This window comes from Bidens hawaiensis, unplaced genomic scaffold (genome assembly GCF_021521415.1).
Source record: "Bidens hawaiensis isolate Kalapana, Puna unplaced genomic scaffold, B.hawaiensis_p1.1 tig00008125_1, whole genome shotgun sequence".
NCBI classification, from domain to species: Eukaryota; Viridiplantae; Streptophyta; class Magnoliopsida; order Asterales; family Asteraceae; genus Bidens; species Bidens hawaiensis.
In genome coordinates, this window is record NW_027491578.1 from 918,205 (window position 1) to 943,161 (window position 24,957).

The following is a 24,957-nucleotide window of genomic DNA, read 5'->3' on the forward strand; positions in this document are numbered from 1 at the left end:
TTTGGTACAACGAGTTCTGTTTTAAAACTGGATATCGAGGTGGAAAACCCTGATAGAACTGGTTTGGTGGTTTTTAACATTAAAAAGATATAGTTTTTTAAGCTCGAAAGTAAATTATTTTCAAAATTTTGGAATGTATTAGATGTCTTTTTTTTTTTGATTTTTATGATGTTAAAACTTGATAACTACCAAATTGCAGGACATTCTATAAGATATTAAATGTTGTTTTGTATTTCTAATTGCTCTAGTTGATAAGTGTTTACGGTTCGTCAAGGTTCTGTAGTTTTGCTTTTCAACAAGTTATTTATTGGAAAAACCCAATTTTTTAACCCTTAATCAATAGAACCTAGACAAGGAGTAAACACCAAACAACGACAAGAAAAAAATGACGTTTAGTATTTCAATAGACTGTGTTCCAATTTTTTGTTTCGTAGTTTATAAATTTATTAAAATAGATAAAAGACAGCATTTAATGTTTTTTCAATTCTTCATTTGTTATGTTTACTTTATTATGCTTATAGCTTGTTTGACCATTTGAGAAAAAAAATGTTCAATTTGTTTGATTTAAAGAAATAATTTTGCGTTCAAAACTAGTTTTCTTAACCCTGGAAGGTTTTTTTACTCTCAAACTGGTTAACTCTTAAAACCGAATGAGTTTTTTCTTAGCTGGTTTACACAGCTGACTAAAACCAGAACTGGTTTAGTAAGAAACCAATTATATGCGCCGGTTTTGACAGTTGACTAAAAGCAGAACGGGTTTAGCAAGAAACCGATTATATGCACTGGTTTTGACAGTTGACTAAAACCAGAACTGGTTTAGCACCTCTACATTCAAGGCTTAGACACGCCATGTTCATACTCACCGAAGAAGGGTCAGCACAGTAGGTAGTTTGGCAGTTGTGCCCTATTAAAATGACAGTTTTGTTGATTATTTGCCAAAACTAAATACCCACATCAAAATTTATACGTATGCGTATGCATATGGGTGAATTAGCGAGAAAGGACCCACTGGTGGAGGAATCTTCCTCTTTTGGTTTCTTTCATTTTATTGTGACTGGACACGATATGAACATCACTAAACTAGTCAACAAGATTGTTGTATGCCCAAATCTACAAAAGCATGTCTATGCCTAATTATCTGAGTTTCTTTATTTTATGGTATATATCCAATCAAAGACATAACTATAAGAACTATAATTTGTTAGACCATGTTTTGACCCTAATGTTATGATCTATTGCCACCCGACCATTTGTTTCAAGAATTTCCTTTTGATTGAAAGAATTATAATTTGTCAAAATAAAGCAACTAGAACCATTAACATCATCTACCGGTTGGCACCACCTATCGGCCTCCACCACTCCACTGCTACAACTATTGTTAACTGCTACTGTTGTGCTACCAGCCTACCTCTGTCCACTACACCAAGGGCTGCATCGCCAAACACTACCTTTTTAGGTCACCGTTTCACCCAATCCAATCATTGATGTTGCCACGGGCTTCACCATTGTCATTGTGGAGGGTGGGTGTGAGAATGCTGGAGTAGACGAAGACCGTGGGAGCTATGGTGGCATGGCAAAGGATGGCAGCGAGAAGATACATAAACACATTTACGTATAAAATATAAAGTAATATTTATTTAATTTATAAAAATAAAATGAGCGAGAAGATGCTGTAAAGATATTTATTTTGAATAATATTAACTGAAATTTATGTTATTCTCATTTACGTGCCAAAACTAATAACCTAAATAAAGTCAATTGCATTAAATACATGTATATTTCAACATCAATTGCTATACGTTATGTTTTTCATCATAAAAACAATAGTAGCTATGCACTTATTTGACTACTTGAAATATTATGATGGAAAACGATAACTCAACCATGTAATTAGTGTTCAAAAATTAAATACACAAACAATTTTCTAATTTATTCATGACCAATGCTAACATAATAAAGACTAAAATACCAATTTGCAGCCCACTTTTCTTGAATAAACATGCCCACTATATTTTTATTTTAAGTATACATATGCTCACTTTTTATTTCCCTCTTGTCTACATTTGTTCATGGAAATGAATTCATATCGAAGAAGATTTGCAAAGGGAAGCAAATACCAACGTTTGAATAATGGAAACAAGAAGACAAAGATCATGGAGGGTAAAAAGGCTACGTTGGAGAATAATAACACCAAGAAGCCTATGGACAACTTGAAGAACGCATACATCGTATTGATGTCGAGCATGGCCGGAAAAGTTGGCTACTTGGCTGCGGGCAACAGTTTTCCGACTCAAAGACTTCTGGCTCGAGCATCTAGTCGGAGGATTTCTTCCAATGATAGGTTTAATGATAGGCTGGTTTATGAAATTTACAAGAACTTCATTGCTTCTCGTGAATTGGCCACTATTTAGCCCCCAAGTGAATACAGTTTGAAGAATATATACGACTCGTTTGTTTGAATGGTTAAGACTTAAGACCATCTTTTTATAACTTACTAGAAAAATATATGATCACTTCATGTTCCAAGGTATAGCTTTGAAGATTATATATAACTGGAAACTAATTCTATAAATAAACGGTTTCTTCTTTATTTTCTTTACTTAAAAGGTTGATAAATGATAATAAAGTCTTTGCTATTAGCCATAATTTGGTTTGGGCCGGTCCATCGAGCCTATGGTGGATCGGTATCTTGGGGACCAAGTCGAGCATATTACTTGGACTACAAGTTATTTAATTAATTGTTTAAATATGCTTTTACTAACTAGTATTTGAGTATGATAATGAGTTTGTATTATAGTCTAATTAGGTTTTCATGTTCAAACTAGTATATATACCCGAGCTTGTGGGTTATATCATCAAGAGAGTTTGAGTATTGTAATTTTCGAGCTAATGAGAATTACAAAGATCGAGCTTATGACGTAAATTCGTTTTGTGTTTGCGATTTTGGTTACCAAACTTCATTTGCCGTATAAAGGCTACAAAACAGACAAATTTCAGCGACGAACATATCCGTCAAAAATCCATTAGTAAAAGTATGTCGGAAAACATGACTTGAGTAATGAATAGTTATAGCAGAAGGTGTACTTGTTTGTAACAATTACGAAATTGAATACAAGTATACAACTGATAAATGATATTGAGATTCAGGTGCCGTCGATTATAATTTGTTGCATACAATGAAATATCAAATGATATATGTTTAAAGTATTAGATGATTATAGATTAGGTTTATTACATCAATTCGGTCCTATCTATAGACAACTCATGACCTTAGGCCTTAACATTTTGTTTACTTTGTGTAACCTACCTAATGTACCTTCTTTAATATACATTAGTCCGATTTTCATTCAACCATAGTTGTGTAGCTTCTTTTTCTTTCTTTAATTGCCGGCTTGCTACTACAGTACAGCCTTGTGATTCAAGGTGCCCAGGGCCGTTTCCGAGTACCCAAAACACGTATAAAAGATAGACTTTGCATAAACTTTTTTGGCCAAGTTCAATTGTTACTAGTCTATTTTCCCCTCAGTTTTTTGGCCCAATTAAAAATAAACAAGTTAACTAAGTCTTTTTTTCTTTTCTTTTTTTGTCTTTTTCCCACTTACCTATTGCTATGCTCTTTTTTCAGTTCTTCCGGTCAAATTTCATTTTTTTGTTTTACAAAAAAACTTATACATATATATATATATACATATATTTTTTCTAAAGTTTTTTGTATAACCCGGACCGAAACTGTGTCCTAAGCGGTCCCCAAGCCCTGACTTGGGTTTGGGCCGACCATGAAATAAAGCTAAACCGAATGGCTATATAAAATTATTTTGAATAGCTACACTCGCTTGAGTTAAACATATATATATATATATATATATATATATATATATAAGAGCTCAAGTCTAGCAGTTATAAGCTCAAACTTAACTCGCTTTACTCACGCTTTTCCCCTTGGTCCCAACCACAAGCTACCGCTACTATGACCCTACAACCAGTGACGAAGCATGGACTTTTATATTGAAGGGGGGGGGCCTTCTATCTTCGTAATTGCTCGCAACCAGGGGCTACCCCGGAACTATCACAAGGTATTACACACAAAATAACTAGAACAATCATGAATCAACGTATATTCTAATTTCTCATTTGATCTCGAGTAATTCATTTACAGCTAACAATCTAATATGACCTTGATTATAGTATAATTTCGCATTCAACTATTTCAAAGCAAGACAAGTTATTATTTAACACAACAAAACAATTTCCTAATAAATTTCGTGACTATACTTTTTATCATGTTATCAACAAAAACCATTCGTCCCCTGTGTTAAATATTTTTTGTTACGAGGACTTTCAACAAAAATTAAACACCCAACAATAAATATATAAACAGTCAATAATGTGCCGGTGAAATACTTTATGAAGTCTGGTCATGATAATTGTAAAGACTTTACATACTACATTTAAGGTACTAAAAAAACCCAACAAAGAAAACATAAACAAATTAATAATCATCCTTCAACAAGGGTGTTGGTGAATAGATTATCCCGATCAAACAAACATCAAGCAACTAAAAAAACTATACATTACTACATTAAACCTAATTCATGAGATTCCGAAGTATTCTTATGGATTTCACGAAGCAATCTGCTCTGAAACTCTTCAGTAGAAGCAGCAATCTTTGTAGACCGTTGATTCTTCTTGGCACGAGATGATCCTTTATCATCAGAACCCATGTTAAACAACTTCTTGATCTTTGAAAATGGGCTACGAGCCTCTCCAAATCTAGCCGTCTTCGTGTTCTTTCGTCGCTCAGGACTGCCTTCCACACTGACATCGTATCCTTTTCTTCTCCAAACCTTGTTAATATCAGTCGAATTTGTTAAAAACTTGTCCATTGTTAAATCTCACAAACTTAATATGTTTGTAAGTGTTTGTGTGATGTATGTGAACTAAACATGGGCATATGTGTGTATATTTATAGGAGTAAAAATATTTGAGGTACATGTGATGTACATGCAACATGTCATAAGGATATACATTTGTTTATGACTCATGTATGGCAAATGTCCCACGAGATGCAACATGTAGTGTCTGTTTTTGGATCTGGTTTGTGTATGTCAAGAGACTCCATTCCTTTTTATTGGTATTTGTTTTATGTTCTATTTAAATTTGTACAATATGCATCATTTATTATTCTTCCTACAAAGAAGCACGTGAAATTTTATTTTCCTGTCTATATTTATGAAAACAATTTGTTTTTATTTGATGTATTTATTAATTGAATAATAATTAAACTGCTAAAAAATAAAACAAAAGATACAAATTTTGTGAAATTCATGCTTAAATTGATGCCCCTTGACCCATTTTAAGGGGCCCAAGTTCTCTTTAGATCTACCGTTACGCTAATATCAAGGGACTTGCACTAATTGTAATATTTGACGATAAGTTATATGGCAAAATTATGTGAGAAAACCTGACGTGGATATAGACTTTTTTGATATATCACTGTCAACGACACACAAGATTAATGAATTACCTTTTTTGACGTAACAATAATAAACAAAATTAATGAATTACCACTTTTTGGCGGTTGGCATATCAACAACTGACAAGATTAATGAATTTACCTTTTTTGACATATCAACGATAGACAAAATTAATGAATTACCTCTTTTGGCGGTTGGCTTATCAACGACAAACAAGATTAATGAATTACCTCTTTTTGACATATAAACGCATATAAGATTAATGAATCGTCCGAGGTTTGCCTTATTGAGATGTCACTAACAATGTATATGGTAACAGATCAACGATGAACACTTAGTGCCAGACCTTTCGCCGATGGTATTCTCACCGACATATCAACGATGGTCGGTCACCAATCGTAATCCATTGTTAAGAGTTGTTTTTAATAAGTAAAATATCTATGATTTTTAGTAAATAAAATGCTATTTACAAATTAATTCAACCCGTGGACCGAAACTCATTATAATCATAAATTGTTTTAACCTGAACCATGTTTGATACTTTAACCAGTTTTAAAAACCCTCGTTTAAATTAACATAAACACTGAGAATACATCAATAGTAAATTTGTCTTTCAAGGGTTTGAAAGAGAAAAAACTTGTAATTTAATAAATATTATAAATATATATATATATAATAAGTTAAAGTTTATTGAAATTTAAATTCAAAGTTAATCTTATCTCTTCATCTAATAATACCATTTCTTATGAAACATCAATATTAATTAACTAATATAATATATTTAAAACCTTAATTTTTAGAATCATTATTCAAAATCAACATGAAAATTAATTATTTATAAAAATCTAATATTAGTAACTAATACAATATATTTATATAAAACAAAATAATATATTTATGTTAGTATTAAAATTTTAAATTAAGAAAGAATTATTAAAAAGAGAAAATGAAAGATTAAAAAGGAAAAAAATGAAATTAAAATTATTAATAAGAATGAGAAATGTATTTAATATGTAAGGATTATCATGGTGATGACATATGACACTTAGAAAGCTTTGTTTATTGTATATTATAGATTATAGATATAGATTACATACTACATATTTGAGCTATATAAAACATTATTTAATTGACTATTTAATCAACCCATCATTTATGTTAAGTGAGTTAAGTTCCATTTTAGTACCTGTGGTTTGAACAACTACGCAACTTTAGTACTAGTACATTTTTTGAACTTTTCGTAAGTGGCTACTCCATGTTTCAAAAACTGGTCATTTTAGTACTTTTTTGTAACCCTGTTTAAATTGTCCATTAAGTCAAGGGCATAATGGTAACTTTAGTTATTTTATTTATTTTCTTATTTTTTTAAGCTCCTTCCCTTCCCCTTTAATATCATCCAAACCCTAATCCCATTCTTTCACCTCTATTTCACCTCAGAACATTTTAAACAAGCTTGTTTGCCATGGTGGTTTGTTGATGCGGCTAAGGTCGTTATCGCCACCAGACACTATTTTCACCCCCATCTCTCTGCACCGGCACCAGCCACCAACCCCATCTCTCTGCACCGCCACCAACCACCATTTTCAACCCCACCTCCGCCCTGAACCGCCACCAGCCACCATCGTCACCTGCCTTTGTGACCCGTCTTCTCTCCTTTCCCAGTCCGACAAAATATCAAGCAGTTGAACTTAGATCCAAATGCTCTCAAAGCCTCACAAGTTTTCAGCGGAGAATGAACCCGACTCCTTTACACCGACGAACAATCTTGTTTTCTGAGACACGTCGGCATCGAAAGCTTCAATGTTATAAATTCCGACAAAGTTGTTAAAGTGTTTCTTCTAGTGCTTCGTTTACAACGGCCTCCAATGATGGCTAGAAAGCAGTGGATCATTCAGGGATGGTCTTTAACGGTAGTTAGTGGGCGAATGGTGGATATTTGTTGATGAATTTGGGGGATTTGCAGGGATTGGATTGATTGGGATTTAGGTTTAGGGTTTGACCCAAGCTTCCAACTTTCTTTGTGATTTTGACTTTTTGAAAGAAACCCGTTAAGGTGGAATTTTATTAAAATAAAAAAAGTAACAAAGTTACTAAAGTGCCCCTGACTTAGCGGACAAACATAGACGGAGTTAGAAAAAAGTACTAACATTGCAAGTTTTAGAAAAATGAGGTAGCTCAGTTGTGAAAAATTCAAAAAAAGATACTAAAGTTGCGTAGTTGTTTAAACCACAAGTACTAAATGGCACTTAACTCATGTTAAGTTTATCATCTTAAAAATCCACAAAAATATATAAACACTAGACTACATGTTTTGGTTTTTCAGAAGGATAAATCAACTTATTACCTTAGAAATACAAACGTTAGACATTAACACACGATATTAAATTGACTTTGTATATCCTTCTATTATTAAAGATTTAAAATATATAGATTTCTTTAATGAATGAGTTATACTTGCATAAAAAATGAGGTCATTCAAGAAATTAGCAAATGTTTGTTCTCCATGGTTTCGGGAGATGAAAAATATTACCATTATTCAGACGGTATCTATCATACATAAAATGAAACATTACAAGAAACTATTAGTTTTTAGATGTTTTAAATGACCTCAAAATCTAAGGTTGTCAAGTCATAGGTTAGTCCTGAAAGGCGATATTGAAGTGATGATGCTTAAAGGGTCTATGCAATGAAACTAAAATACATGTGAAAATACAATATGATAACCGTGTTATATAAGCGAAAATCATATGCGGAAGTAATACCGGAACTCACACTTTTATTCTTAAAAAGAAATTTTCTACACCTTTAGATAAAATGATTAATTTTAAATAACGAAATTTTCACTTTATTTTTTGTTTTGAAATTAAGATTAATAAAAGCTAAGGTTAGTCACTATAGATGGTTGATTTGTTTTTTAAACAAATTATTCTAACTCGTGCCAGTTATGCGTTGCATTATCTAGAGATAGAAACACAAACAATGTGAAACTACTAATTTTTAATATAAGAAATAAAGTTACCAATACAACTATATATAAGTATTGTGTACAAAGATATGTTTAGAGATTAATGAATTTTCTAACAACTTCTTTATATCTGCTGAACGTATTTTTTATATTTGACATTATGTTATTATTTAAATAAATTTATTTATTTTAACCCGTGTGCTACACAGGTAACTAACGTAGTAATATATAAAATATGTTCATATAGTAACAACCTATCTAGCTACAAGACCAATCAGTCCATAATCATATAAAAATATGTTAGATGCCTCGCTCATACCTTTAATACGGTGTTTTTTTTTTTTTTTTTTTTTTAAATAAGGTTTGAATACAAATTACCTCCTTTACGGGTATAATGGTGTCACGTACTATTTGTATTAACATTGTTTACGGCTCTTTGCCTCCTACCTAATTTGGCTTACGAGAACATCCATAGGTATACTAATAAACTACATTGGGTTCTTGTTTTATAACATGTTTGAGCTTCCAGATAGTTGTTTATCCTTGAAAACAAAATAAGCTAGTGTGGAAGCTCTACATATTATGAGAAAGAAAAAACGTATGAAGTTCTTCATATATCCATGGTTATTTTACATTTCTACCGAGTCAAGTAAGTGAGACAAAGCTAATCAGTATAATGTAATAACAAGAGAGATTCTGATAAGAGGCCAGTTTCTTATTAAAGAAAGAATAAGTTAGACACATAGCAATTGTTAATGTGTTTGACAAATAACGTAGCTATATATATATTGTTTAACATGTAGTTGATTCGGGTGCAATTTCTTCCTTTATTGTAGACCTTTTCCATGTTTAATTCGTCGTCCACTTTTTTCATTAAATATAATAAATGAAAATGAAAAGTGTTATAAATATATTATTATTATGGTTATCAACATCTAAAATAAATTAGTTTCTTCTCTAAATTTTCTTCTCCTATATATAATCTATTGTATTTCATTGTAATATATACTCGATTAAAGAAATCTCTCCCTTTTCTCCATACATGTCTTTCTTTTATTATTTTACTATTATGTTAGTTCCAAAATACGTTATCAGCTCTTCCCAAAACTGTTGTTTCTAGAGTAGTCGTTGCATATGCTATTTTCCGTCTCAGATAGCCAACAGACCATTGACAAACATTGATTACCCTCACAAACACCAGGTAACCTCTATATCTTTCTTCTTAAATATTTAGGCTAATATGGGAATTTGGTTTTGAAAAGAATTTCGAAAACTGGTGTGGTTTATTTTCCGTGTCCCTTTTATGAATAGTGGGTACACACTTATTTTCTTTGTCCACCTTCTTTTATATATATTATAGATATATCGTACCATGGTTAATGAATTATTGATCCTTTTATATATAACACAAACCGAACTACATTTGGATAATGGGTAAGCGAGCAACAAACTGCACCGCTATCCCCTTTTGAATCGCAAATCCTATTCTACTAAATATAAATCCTTAGTTCCTCGGGCTCTGCGAGTCACTGTGGACCACCTTCTGCACCCGCTCCAAGAAGCGAACCGCCTCGGGAGCTAGGGATCCAAACGTGTCGAAGGCAAATGGAATGAACACCAACGAATGGCTTTTACGAGAAGCGTTGTCGCAGGTATGCGTAGCTTCATAATGTCTTTACGCTTTTCTTTATACTTAGAAAAGTTTTTGATACATATATTTTTTTTTGTAGGTTGTGCATCGGATCTTCACGAACACATCTTATGACGATGCCATGAGCGCAGCCCTCAACGCTTCTCATGAGGATGGGGAAAAGGCTGGTTTCTTGCTTGGTCTGGGGTTTGTTGAGAAGGGCATCCCGCCTTCCAACTTCCCTCTTTATGACGTGGACACTGAAGCTGCCTATGACCAAGCAGTGAACCAGTATGCTGCCTTCCCGCATCCGGTGGTGGAGAAGGTGAAAGAAATTGCTGCTGCTGATGATGGGCTAACCATTCTCAAGACTTTCCTTGAACCGCCACAACCAAATGATGGTGCGGGTACAAGTGGGTTTAGAGGGAGTGGTCCTGAAGTTTGAACCTTGAAATCCCTTCCCACCGTTAGGATAGATTTATATTTCTGTAGGCGGGTAGATACCCGGCCATTCTTGTAATGTTTGAATTTTTTTTTTTTGAAATATAAATGTTTGTGCGGGTAGGACCGCCACTTTCACTGGATGACTTGCTTCATAAACGTTATGACTTGCTCATGCATATTATAATTTAATTTGGCACTTGTTTTGCCTCATAAACAATATATGATTCGCTCATGCATACTTTAGCTGAACTTAGCAAATTTCCAAGTGTTTTGAATAAGTTAACCGTTCGACGCGTGGTTGTCAATAGGTTAGTGTTCAGTTTCCTATATCATGATTGTGCGGGTAGGACCGTCACTTTCATTTAGTGGGATGACCAACCTTTACCTATAACTGACCTGCGTGAAGGTTTTCGTTAGAAATTTTTGGCCGTTTTTTGTGTTTATGCGGGTTTTGCCGCCATTCACACGCAACGACTTACTTCCCCACTTATTTATGCGGTGAATACCGGCATCAGTGTTTTGAATAAGTTAAACCTTTCGACGCGCGGTTGTCAATAGGTTAATGTTCAGTTTCCTCTATCATGATTGTGCGGGTAGGACCGTCACTTTCATTTAGTGGGATGACCAAACTTTACCTATAACTGACCTGCGTGAAGGTTGTCATCTCTTAGAAATTTCTGCCGTTTTGTGTTTATGCGGGTTTTGCCGCCGTCCACACGCAACGACTTACTTCCCCACTTATTTATGCGGTGAATACCGGCATATCAGTGTGGAAAGTTCATAAGTATAAATGTAAGACCATCAGCGTCAATGTAATAAGGAGAATCATTTCCATTAGAAGTGGCTCTGGGCCTTTTCTTTACAAGTTTGGAATTGATCTACATGCAACCTGTGTAATTGAGCTCCCTTCCATGTTCTTGGGATGGGGGTGCCATCGAGCCTTTCGAGCCGATATGCACCTGGTTTGGAATCTCGTTGTTTACGCAGTATGTAGTCTCCAACATTGAAGCTGCAGTTTCATTCGTATTTTCCCCAATTGAGGTTCTACACGCATTAGCCTGCTCAGCGTTCATTGCGCCACGAGGTGCGTGAGTTTCCCATCTCTGACAAATGCTTCGACGACGTCCTTCAAGTCTAAGCATTCCTCGGTGGTGTGGCATTTTGTCCTGTGGAAGTCACAGGATTTGCTTTGATCAGTGTTTGGACGCTGTCGGATAATTGGAGCCTCTGGCCATGGGAGCCTCTCGGTGGCGAATATCTCGGTGACGCTTTTGGTGAGTGGCGTCCATCTGGAGTTCCGGTTCAACAACTGCATGTTATCCCTTCTGCCTAACCGAGGGTGTGAGCCGGATGATGTGTCAAAGTTTACCCTTGACTGCCAAATGCCTAACTTCCTCTTTTTGTTTAGTCGGGCGGTAAGGACGTTGTTTTCTCTTGTTTTCTGAGTGTAGAGGTTTGTGCTCTGGGGAAGATCTCTACCCGGTTGCTTTTCCGTTTCCGCGAAGCGTTTAGCTGCTGTCATGATGGCATCCCATGTGGATGGCATGCTGTCTTTACCCGTCAATGTGCGGATAAGCTCTGGGTATTCGGCGCCTTGGATGAAAGCTGCGCGAACAAGATCTTCGCTTATGGTGCCCAGACTCAGTTTCTTTGAATTGAAGCGCGTGATGAAGTCTAGTAAAGACTCATCTTCTTCTCGGATGCAGTTGAGGATCGTCCATTGCTCTTCGGTATACTTTCTTTGTTGACTGAAGTGTTGGCTGAACTTTTGCTGGAAGTCAGCCCAATCGTAGATGTGGTGGACCGGTAGACGGTCGAACCATGCTCTGGCTGCCCCAACAAGCGTCATTTGGAACATATAACACCACGTGGGTTCCGTCCAATTGCTGACGGTTGCCCACGCTATGAATCTGTTCAAATGATCGTCTGGGTCAGATATACCATCATAAGTGCCGATGTTGGACATCTGTTTAGCACTCTTCGGGGCGATTGCTTCCGCAATGTCCCTTGCAAACTTGGACGTTCCCGCATTTGCAACAGTCGGTCTAAAGGATTTGGAGAAGTCACGTGGGTTTCCCCCCGCGTTCCTTTGTTTGAAGGTTTCTCCAAAATTCCTTCTTGGTTGGAAGTCCGTTTCCTTACGCTTCCCTTTCGCCCTATGGCGAGGGTTTGCGTCGCTGTCGGACTCCTCCGAATCATCGTCCCAGTACTCGCACTCATTGCTCATGTTGAGCTGTTGTTGAGTGCTTCTGAATTCGTCAGCCTGTTGGAGTGAACGTAAGCGTTCATCCAACTCAGCTTGGAATTCCCTCTGACGTGCTTCCGCCCACGCTTTAACTTGATCAAGTGTTTGGCGGGGGAGCTTCGTCTGTCGTCTTTCCACCTGGGTATCAATGAATCCCAGGAGATGATTGTTTACTGCACTTGCCCCGGCTTGGGTAACCGGGGTAGTGTTCGTAAAATTTACTGCACTTGCCCCGGCTTGAGTAACCGGGGTAGTGTTCGTAAAATTTGTGTATTCGCCGGTGTTCCCCCCAGTAGCTGGGGTTGTGGTTACCGGAGTTTCTTGGTCACTCGCTGGCCTTGGCACCGGAGTAACCTTAACCATCTTTCCAGAAGTTTTGAAAAAACTGAAAAAGAATTAGTTTTAGCTTTTATGCACGGATGGCGCCAATGAAGAAACACTAAGTGACCCCGGCAGATTACGGATAATCTGGGGGTTAAATAGATGTTTCCCACGAGGGTTAGGTTCGGCAAAGATGGTTATTCCTCTGATGACCTGCAAAACAGACACCGTGAGCTCGTCACTGAGAAGGGGGGGGGGGTACCTCCTTGTGACCACCCTCCGGCGTGAGAATCAGACTAGATTGCTCTTGAATATAAGTGTATATTAAGAGAAATTGCTAGAGCAGATATCAGATAATATATGGAGATATAAGATAATGATACCGTTCCAAGGTGTTGGAGTATTTATAGCCGAAGGTAGGTTTCCAAGCAGGTACAGCCAGCTGTATAATATTCCTTTTCTACCAACTGTGGGCTACGCACGTGCCATGCTGGTGGTTGGTGGGTAGGCAGCGGCTGATAGTGACATGGCCGGCTGTGTACTATTCCTTTTCCACCAACTGCAGGCTATGTACGTGCCACGACAGGGGTTGGTGAGTAGGCAGCAGCTAATAGTGACATTAAGTACTGGAGCGTGCTCCTCGTCGTACTGTTGTCAGTGAGCTGTCGCTGCTTTGGTCAGATCTTTTGTCCATACCTTGGCAGGTATAGTACAAAAGATCCTCCAGTAGCGTACGGACTGGCTCATTTGGGCGGGAGTATTCCCAGCTTGCTCATTCCTTCTTCAGGTGACATTACTGAATTATTTGAGAGTTAGTGCCTTGTGCGTGTAGCCTTGCTGTTAGTGCGGGTAGCCTTCTCTGATGGCTAGTATCCGCAGCTGCGTGAATAGGCGGGGTACGTCACCATTGGGAGGCTTTTCCTGCGGGAACAGCTTGCGTACTGCGCGTAAGGACGTCATCTCTCTGAGCATGGTGGGTCCTGCGGATCCAGTTGGTCTTTGCGCAGACGTCCCTCTTTAAGGTGAGTCTTGCGGGTCCAACTGCGCAGACGTCCCTCTTTAAGGTGAGTCTTGCGGGTCCAACTGGGTTCTGCTGGGACCTACCTCTTCAGTATACTAATAAACTTCATTGGGTTCTTGTTTTATAACATGTTTGAGCTTCCAGATAGTTGTTTATCCTTGAAAACAAAATAAGCTAGTGTGGAAGCTCTACATATTGTGAGAAAGAAAAAACGTATGAAGTTCTTCATATATCCATGGTTATTTTACATTTCTACCGAGTCAAGTAAGTGAGACAAAGCTAATCAGTATAATGTAATAATAAGAGAGATTCTGATAAGAGGCCAGTTTCTTATTAAAGAAAGAATAAGTTAGACACATAGCAATTGTAATGTGTTTGACAAATAACGTAGCTACATATATATTGTTTAACATGTAGTTGATTCGGGTGCAATTTCTTCCTTTTTTGTAGACCTTTTCCATGTTTAATTCGTCGTCCACTTTTTTCATTAAATATAATAAATGAAAATGAAAAGTGTTATAAATATATTATTATTATTGTTATCAACATCTAAAATAAATTAGTTTTTTCTCTAAATTTTCTTCTCCTATATATAATCTATTGTATTTCGTTGTAATATACATTCGATTAAAGAAATCTCTCCCTTTTCTCCATACATGTCTTTCTTTTATAATTTTACTATTATGTTAGTTCCAAAATACGTTATCAGCTCTTCCCAAAACTGTTGTTTCTAGAGTAGTCGTTGCATATGCTATTTTCCATCTCAGATAGCCAACAGACCATTGACAAACATTGATTACCCTCACAAACACCAGGTAACCTCTATATCTTTCTTCTTAAATATTTAGGCTAACATGGGAATTTGGTTTTGAAAAGAATTTCGAAAACTGGTGTGGTTTATTTTCCGTGTCCCTTTTATGAATAGTGGGTACACACTTATTTTCTTTGTCCACCTTCTTTTATATATATTATAGATATATCGTACCATGGTTAATGAATTATTGATCCTTTTATATATAACACAAACCGAACTACATCTGGATAATGAGTAAGCGAGCAACAAGCTGCACCGCTATCCCCTTTTGAATCGCAAAGCCTATTCTACTAAATATAAATCCTTGGTTCCTCGGGCTCTGCGAGTCACTGTGGACCACCTTCTGCACCCGCTCCAAGAAGCGAACCGCCTCGGGAGCTAGGGATCCAAACGTGTCGAAGGCAAATGGAATGAACACGTGCTGATTCTCCAAACACGATGTCTCATGCTTAGCAACCTTCCTAGACTCCGCTCTGAAAACCGCCTGTCCCGGTACGAAGCCACTGTCTCTCAGCCCCACCAACGGGGACACCCCAGTGAGGTCAACACACGCATGCTTACCCCCTGCCTAGCCAAACACAAGACCATCCGCAGGACGCAGGGTAGATCTTTCCTCACGCGGATCAGTCAAAAAGTTAACAGGTGCCTCTTTCTTGGCTGAGATCCCGGCACGTCTAAGCACATCTCATAACACATCTCTAACCCAGTCATGACGATACTTGAATCCCGGCAATGCCTTACAGTGGAGGGCATGCTCACCGAATCTATCCAAACAAGCTTTTTTACAAATGGGGTATAATTCATCTGGAGGGAAAAGGGGAATCATAAGCCGGTATTTAAGAATGGCTCTGTATTCAACTGCCGACATCCGTTGTCCAAGACCTTCAATGGGCACAACAGTCAAAAAATCATGGGCATGAGCCCCCTTAAGACAAGCTAAAACTGCCTTTTGTCTCATATTTATCTAAGTTAATTATATACATTCATTGGTTGTCTAATTTGATATAGGTTTACATTGTAGAAACATTTATTATAAACGTTTTCCTGTTAAAACATATATACGTTTTTTTATCATGGTTTAATTGCTTAAAACGATCTAACAAAATAAGAACTAATATCTTGTATTCGAATTTGTGCTATACAACTTGAAAAATCATAATATTATGAAAACTGAGTATTCAATTCGATTACATATTTTTGGACGTCACTTAGCCGTATTATGAAAACGAGTATTCAATAAGAACTAACATGTTCACTTTTATGTTCAATTGGAATATTAGTTCTAGCATCATTTGTTTAAGTTATCTAATATTAATGTGTGGCTGAATTATTAGGTTAGTATACTATCTTATTTGTTATTCAGTTTGAATGATAATAATTTTATATTATTAGGATGTTTATCTTATTATTCAAAGATATTGTGTACATCCATTTCTATTAGGGAACTAATAAAGAATTCTAGTGAATCTTACAATATGCTATTAATATTGTATGAAAATTGGTTAATTTGTATTAATATTGTTTCTACTCTAAAGTAGATGTGTTCGTATTGGGCTTCTCATATTGATTATTATTAGTTTATCATAACAGAATTTGCAATTAATACTTGAAAATTTTATGTGACTACAATATATGTGGAGGTTTTTTTTTTTTTTTTTTTTTTTTTTTTTTTTTTTTTTTACCAAAATAGGGTGGGTAGAAACATTATTTACCAAAATAAATGATTTCAAAAGTATTTATCAAATTATGTGATTTTTGAAAACCTCATTTCCTCATTCCTAACCTTATCAGGTATAAAAACTTTCTATAATATTATTTTTATCTAAATTAATGGATCACAATATTAAATTGAAAAATAAAGTTTACATGTTTATTTCTCATTACGTATTCCTTCAAATTTTTTAGACCGATTTATATTCTAGAAAAGTGTTAGCTAATTCATTTTATATTTGTTATTATAACACTATCTTACAATACTAATAAACAAAAATAATGATGCATTTGTGTCCTAACCACAATCATTCCTAAATTAAAATTCCATACTAATCTTCTAATCTCTCTTCTCCCTAATCCATGCTATCCATGGGTCATTGGTGAAAATGGTTTGACCCATGAGTTACATCTCAACATATAATGCATACATTAATGACTATTTACAATAATATAAAATCTAAAACATATATATTACTTTTTATTAAAAATGTCAACACATGTTTTAACAATAAAGACTCGTGAATTCAGTTTGAATTATGCGAGACTTCTCACTTCATATATATAAATTTTTAATTATTTTGTTTAATTTAAATTTCTAATTAATGTGATTATTAATTTTGTATCTTTAATTTAATATTCTAAACGTAGTCATACTAAAAAAAAATTAAGCATTAAAACAATGATCAGTTATACCTAAAGAAATTTGGAGTCGTATAATTGTAATTCAGATTTTTTCTAAAAAGTTATAAAACTGTATTCTTTGTTTTTTGGAAACTGTAAAATTTCGTTTTTTTTATTTCATAAACATTTATTGCATAATCAATTTCAACAAAACAAATCTTATGTTATACTACTAATAAAAAAAATGTTGATGCTTAGGTGTCAAACATACATTCACTCATAGCTTAATTTTTCATCATAATTTCTAATATCTCATCTAATTTATTCTAATTATCCATAGTCAAACCCATTTTATCAATTAGGTTATAGCATAGTTAGATGAATTTATTAACTATTTAAAGGTGTATAAATGTCACGTTTATAATCACCATTTAAGAAAAATTGATGCTAAATATAATCAATTATTGGGTTGGTTGTGGTTTTTCAAAATCACATACAATATATATTAAGGTCTGCATATATGTAATCTAATGACATTATACGCAAGATTATTGTCTATATGCACATTGATTATCATCTTTTAAACATTGTTACACGAAAAATTACATTGAGTTCATATTATCCACCATGTGTAGTACACGTAGTGAAACATGAAGAAGATACATTTTATAAGTCATGAAACGTGAAAATTTTATAATTCATAAATCATATACTTTGTCTAATACATTAATTTACATGGTAAAGGAGACCTTAAAGTGATGATTACAAATTCGAAATACTTCTTTGTATACAGAATTTGTATCATATGTTGTGTTTAATATGAAGACACCTTTCGGGCATGCAGTCTTATTACCAAATTGTGTTTGTCGCATTTCGAACTACAATTGTATCACATGTTTCGTTCTGATTTGACATGAGGTAATCATCGAATACGTATGGGTCAATTTAAAATATGGTGGCTTTGGTTCATTTCAAAACAACTTCAATAAAAACTAATATAGCCTCAAAGGCTTGTGAATGACATTGCATTTAAAGCAACTCGGTTTATCGTCATCAATGAATCTTTTAGATTTATTATATGGTATGTTAAGCTACACGTAATATCAATCATGATAAGTATTTTAAGAATCACAATTAAAATATCATACCTGGTTTATTTAATTTATTTTTACCTTGCATTTTGTTTATTTTTTTTAAATAACAGAATTTATTAATTTTTGTCATTTGGCAAATCCCGTGTAATACACGAATTCAAAAGCTAGTTATTTATATATGTTTTAAAAACTTTCTGAAAACAACCAAGAGAGTTCGAATAAACGTCTTTTTAACTTAACGAAAAGAAAAGGATTAGCTTGAAAAAACAATAGGGATGCTTTAAATGTTCGTGGCTCTCCGCTTGCGGCTTGTTTGAAGCTCTCTTGATTAAAGCCGATTCGGAAAAAAGCTCATATATATGTAAACGAGCCTCATAATGCCGACTCGGTTTACAACCATATACCTTTTTTTAGTCGAGCTTATCTATCCCTTAATTTAAAAGTGCATTTTGTGTGTGTGTGTATATATATATATATAAGTATTGGATCATTTCAGAAGTTTTTTTACAGCGAGAAGTGCGAGAAGTGAAGGTGTAACTCCATTAATCCCTAATTTCATTCTCTTTCTTATGTGTAGGTGTGTTGTGTAGGTCATATGTATGTGTGTAGGTACGTATGTTTGTATACGTGTACGTATGTTTATATATGTGTATGTATGGTTGTATGTGTATAGGTACATAGGTTTAAATGTGGCTTGGTACATTTATATGTTTGTAGGTAGGTTTGAATGTGTAATTAAGACATAAATACAACCAACCTACATATATGTATGTAACATCATATGAAAGGGAGTGAAATTATGGATTAATGGAGTTATACATTCACTTCTCGCACTTCTCGCTGTAATATCACTTCTCGCATGATCCATCCCATATATAGATATATATATATTCTATAAACGTAAGTTTTTTATTTTTTAAAACATCATGTATACGTTACTAATATTGCACCACCTAGTAATTCAATTAGATTGCGAGGAAGCTGTTTATAATTGTTTTTTTATTATAGTTATTAAATTTTTAAAACACTTTTTTATAAATAATTAGAAGAAAACGAGATGAAAAAAAAATTAAATATTTTCAATTCAGTTTTTTTATATTACTCTTATTTTAGATAAAATTTTGTAAAGAAAATATTTTTGTATAATAAAAATAAGAGTGAGAAAAATGAGGTTTTTAAAAATCACCTAATTTGATAAATACTTTTAAAATCACCTATTTTAGTAAACAATTTTTTCACCCACCCTATTTTAGGCTTCTCATATTGATTATTATTAGTTTATCATGACAGAATTTACAATTAATACTTGAAAATTTAATGTGACTACAATATATTGTATCTTTGCAATAGTTGTATTTCTTGAAGTTATAAAATGTACGTAACATGTAAAGTTTGGAGATGGTCATTTAACTTTAAATAAATAATGTAAATGATATTATAATAATTTATCAATACTATTAAATTAATTGAGTTTGTGTTCACATACCCTCTTTCTATTGGTCTAATACTAATATTTTCATTTATATCAACAACTTCTTTATTTTTCTTGAGATTAAAATAATTCTAAAACAAAATAAATTATTAAACAACCTATTTATATTATTGGATTACCCGCAACCCGACTACCATACCCGTTTTTAAATCCCTGATACAATAATGGTGCCTTCAATAAACAGAAACTATTTTACCCTAACATCCCATATCAACTACCCCATCTTTCACGCCGCCATCCTCCTCCACGGTTCTCTTCCCTGATTTCATTAATCCGGGTTCTCTGTTCACCATCGATGAACCTGTTCACCATCTAGGCATTTCATTTAGATCATGTCGCCCCAACGTTGACTCTGTTCGGCATCGTTGAACCTACTTCGTGTCACTTAAAGCATTAGGTATTAGATTCTATCTACTATTGTTATTTTGTTTCTCAAGTTTTGGTATTTTGATTTACATGAAACGATTTTAAGCACATCAATTTCGGTTTACGTGTGGTACTATCTGATCGTCTCTGCATGTGTTTAGTCATATGAAATTACAGTTTTAGTGATTGTTTGTGTGCATTGATGATTCGTTTTTCTCTATTCTTTTGCTTAGTGGTTTTCTTAATTGGTCTTTTAGGTTGTATTATTGGGATTTCATACTCTTTTTTAGGCCGCACATCAGGAGTTCGACCAAATGTCATTGTTTTCTTTTGAAATGTTACATTTAATTGATATAATTCAAACTAGGCTATTGACCCGCGTACGAAGCGGGTGGATATATATAAATCATGTAACAGCCACACGTAATATGAAAGTGGAAAATAGAATGTCATATATACTTGGGCAGACGTCAATATGATATATAGTTGTTAATAATACCGGCAACAAAATATAAGATTATCAGCATACTCCATTGTCCTTCTATTTTGATGTTGAGATTCCCGTAAGAATGAGTTTTTGTTATTAAAAAACTTTCTCACGTGTCCAATAATATTTGCAAAAAATAGATCAATAATGAAACAAATTTTACTGTTTGTGTTGAGTGTCACATGAAATGTATAGCAATAAATACTATGTTGGTAATAAGGAATGGAAATAACCTATAGTTCCATTTTTGGGGTATGTTTTTTGATTTTATATTATCAAAGCTAACAAATGACAGTGTAGATAAATGTCATTTAAATTACGAATTTGAAATATGAGTTTCGACAGTGAAGCATAGTTTGTGTGGGCAGTCAACATATATGTTGTGGAAAAATTTGCTCCAAGTGAAACCTTCCTAACAATCAATGACCTATTCTCACCAAGATAAACATCATGCTTGGGGATGCAAGCCTCCCTTACATAAGCTTGAATTCGGTTACCCTGTTACAATATTAATGTTAGCAAAAAAATTGTGTGAATAATATACTAAAAATTATGAATACAATGTGTAATTCGGTATACAAGTAAAATCCAAATTATATAAATTATTTATTTTTATGTTAAAATACAATTTCGTATTGCAAACTCATCTCAATCGACCAATCTTCACCGGGTTTGTTATTGTCCTTGAGCCTCCATAACTTTAAAATACGAACCTTGAGGACACAATCGTTGTTAAGCACATTCAACTGGTTCAACATTGTAATGCTTGTTGCTCCATCGTCCTGTTTGTGAAAAAAAACAAAATAAACAGGACGATGGAGCCAACAAACATTACAATGTTGAACTAGTTGTATGTGCATAACAACGATTATGTCCTCAAGGTTCGTATTTTGAAGTTATTGCGTCTCAAGGAAAATAACAAAGCCGGTAGATTGGTCGATTGAGATGATTTGGCAAGACTAAATAGTATTTTTACATAAAAATAAATAATTTATACAATCCGGTTTTACTTGTATACCTAATTACACATTGTAATCATTATTTTATTATACTATTCACACAATTTTTTTTGCTAACATTAATATTGTAACAGGTAACTGAATTGAAGCTTATGTAAGGAAGGCTTGCATTTTCAAGCATGATGTTTATCTTGGTGAGAATAGGTCATTGATTGTTAGGAAGGTTTCACTTGGAGCAAATTTTCCCACAAACATGTTGACTGCCCACACAAGCTATGTTTCATTGCTGAAACTCATCTTTAAAATTCGTATGAATTTAAAGGTCATTTATATGGATTGTCATTTGTTAGCCTTGATGATATAAAATCAAAAACATACCCCATAACGGAACTATAGGTTATTTCTATTCCTTATTATCAATGTAGTATTCATTTCTATACATTTCATGATAACTCTCAACACAAACTGTTAACATATGTTTCATTATTGATCTATCTTTTGCAGATGTTATTGGATATGTGAGAAAGTTTTTTAATAACTCAAACTCATTCTTACGGGAATCTCAACATCAAAATAGAAGGACAACGGAGTTTGTTGATAATCTTATATTTTGTTACCGGTATTATTAACAACTATATATCATGTTGTCGTCTGCCCAAGTATATATGACATTCTATTTTCCACTTTCATATTACGTGTGGTTGTTACATGATTAATATATTTCCACATGTGTCGTATACGGGTCAATAACCTAATATTAGATGTTAACGTACAGATTTATGTGCAATGAATGTAATTATATATAAGAGTTAATATAAGTTGATCTTGATTCGATTAATAAAAGTAAATAAATATTATTTGATTGGAATAGGAAACTGCATATAATTTTATATGAAAGTTTATATGCTTTAATTAATATTTTGATCTTAATACATGCTCTTATGTGTTAGTTCTCATTCCTTATCATGAGATGATCTTTGATCTTGGCGTTAACTTTTAAGGTCTTTGTTAATAAATTAATTTTAATCAATATATTTTATGTTTAAAAGTAGAGCAACAAGTATTTGTATGGAGATAATCTTGTGATTTGTTACACCATGATAAGTTAATACATCATCTATATATTTTTTTGTAATAGATAACAACAAAGAACATCTTGTTTCATAAAGTTTTTAAAACTTGTTTTATATGGTGACATGTAATAACATCATGTAGGGTAATAAATTGAAGTATACCTCATATTATATACACTATGTTATATTTATATGGATTATATTGAATTGAACAATAGAACTAAAAGTTGTGGTTTATCATTACTCTTATGAATGAGTATAAGAATGCTTTGATATGACACTCAAAGGGTCATATCCCTCAAATCCCATTATTGATTTAAAAAATTGTTAGAAAACTTTAGACTGGGAAAAAAATAATTGCATGACTTGAGTCTATAATTATTATGTGAAGAGAAGATTAATTATGAGAAAAAATTTGTTAAGTCAAAATTTCTATTTGACACAACTCAAATATGCTCTTAAATTAGCCAAATTATTAAAGAAGTATCAAAGGTTTGAGATAACTACATAAACATATATTTGAGAAAATAATAAAACCATGAAATTGTCTAGTTTTAATTCCATTCCTTGAAGTGAATGTGACTATGAACTGATCGTTGTGATCATGGATATAGTTGAGTAAACTGTTGCGATGGTCATGTTAATAAGTGAGATTGACCATAAAATTTTAATAATGTCCATGTTAATAATGAGATCGACCACCATAAGTGGCAAAGAGATTGATCATATATGAGAACAAAATTTGCAAATATAAAGTGATAGAACGTAATCGTTCAAAATGATAGCAAATTGGTCAATCGTATTTTCCATCGTGTGTTAAATAAGCATAACACATATATGATCATAAACCAGAAGTTTACGAGGCAGGATTATTCAATTGACAGGTTAGACCACGCAGACTCAATTATGATGTGAAATTAAAGAACTGAAAAATTCTTCATAATAATTAGACATAGAAAGTTTGCTCTCAAGGGATATTGTCTAATACCAACTAAAGTAGGGTGTGGATCCCTAAATATCTGGAAATTATAAAGGATATGATAGCCTAACATGATACCATTTAGTATTTAAAATCGATGCATCGTCTAAATGGTTATAATAGTCACAAACTTGAAGTTTGTGTGATTTGTGGCTTAGCTAATGAGATAGCAAGCATATTATTTCAGAGTATCATATTTATTTTGGTAATTATACTAAATTTAATTCTCAAGTTATCAGTTCAATGAAATAAGTGTTATTATTATACCTTATATTCACGCACACATTGCTTTTGTTGACAAAGTTGTTGAACGTCTACAATTGATTTTAAAGAAAGTCATCATGAGAGCAATAGTTCATGTTCGTATTTGGGTACATGTATTTGCATGTAGTAACATTAATTCACATCAAGCCTAAAAGTTATAATACATCTTCCCTTTTACATATGGTTTCAGTCGATACTAGTAGTTCCCGTCAAGGATTTTTATTGTTCGGTATATACTAAAATTGATCCACCACAACGCACAAATATTGGACCTCAAAGAGGTTGGGAATATATATATATATCCGGTATGAATGTATTATTAAATACTTAGAGCCATTCATGAGAGACATATTATGGCCCATTGGTTTTCACTTTAGTGAATCAACATTCCCAACGTTAGGGGGAGACTAAAAGCAGTTGGAAAAGGAATAAGTAGGAATGAATTATCTTTGATCGTCAAAGTTAACAATATGAACGGAAAAAGTTCAAAAGACAATTCATTTACAAAGATTATTGAATCAGTTACCAGACATGTTCACTGGCATAAATAGAGTGACTAAGTCACATACACCAACTGCTAATGCTCCAATTAATAATAGTGTCCAAGATGGAAAATCACATATTGGTGATGAGTCTATGGCACGCCTAAAGCGTGGTAGACCGGTCGATTCCAAAGTAAAATTTCCTCGAAAATTGGAGCAATTAATCAAGATGGTCAAATCGAGGTATAGTAAAAGGTTTCTTGAAAGACATTAAACATGATGGTTCTCGAAAAACCTCAGGTATATGAAATAAAGAGCTCTCTGTAATATATCATGTCCAGAAATATATGGAATCGAAATAAAATCGATGTCTTTATACCTTTGTAAACAATATAGCGCTTTAAGTTATAAAATTATGAGATCAAGATTTAAGATCTGCCTATGAATGAAAACATATTAGTGATTGGCCAAAGTGGAAAGACGTAAATAGGGCAGAGTTGAATTTCCTAAATA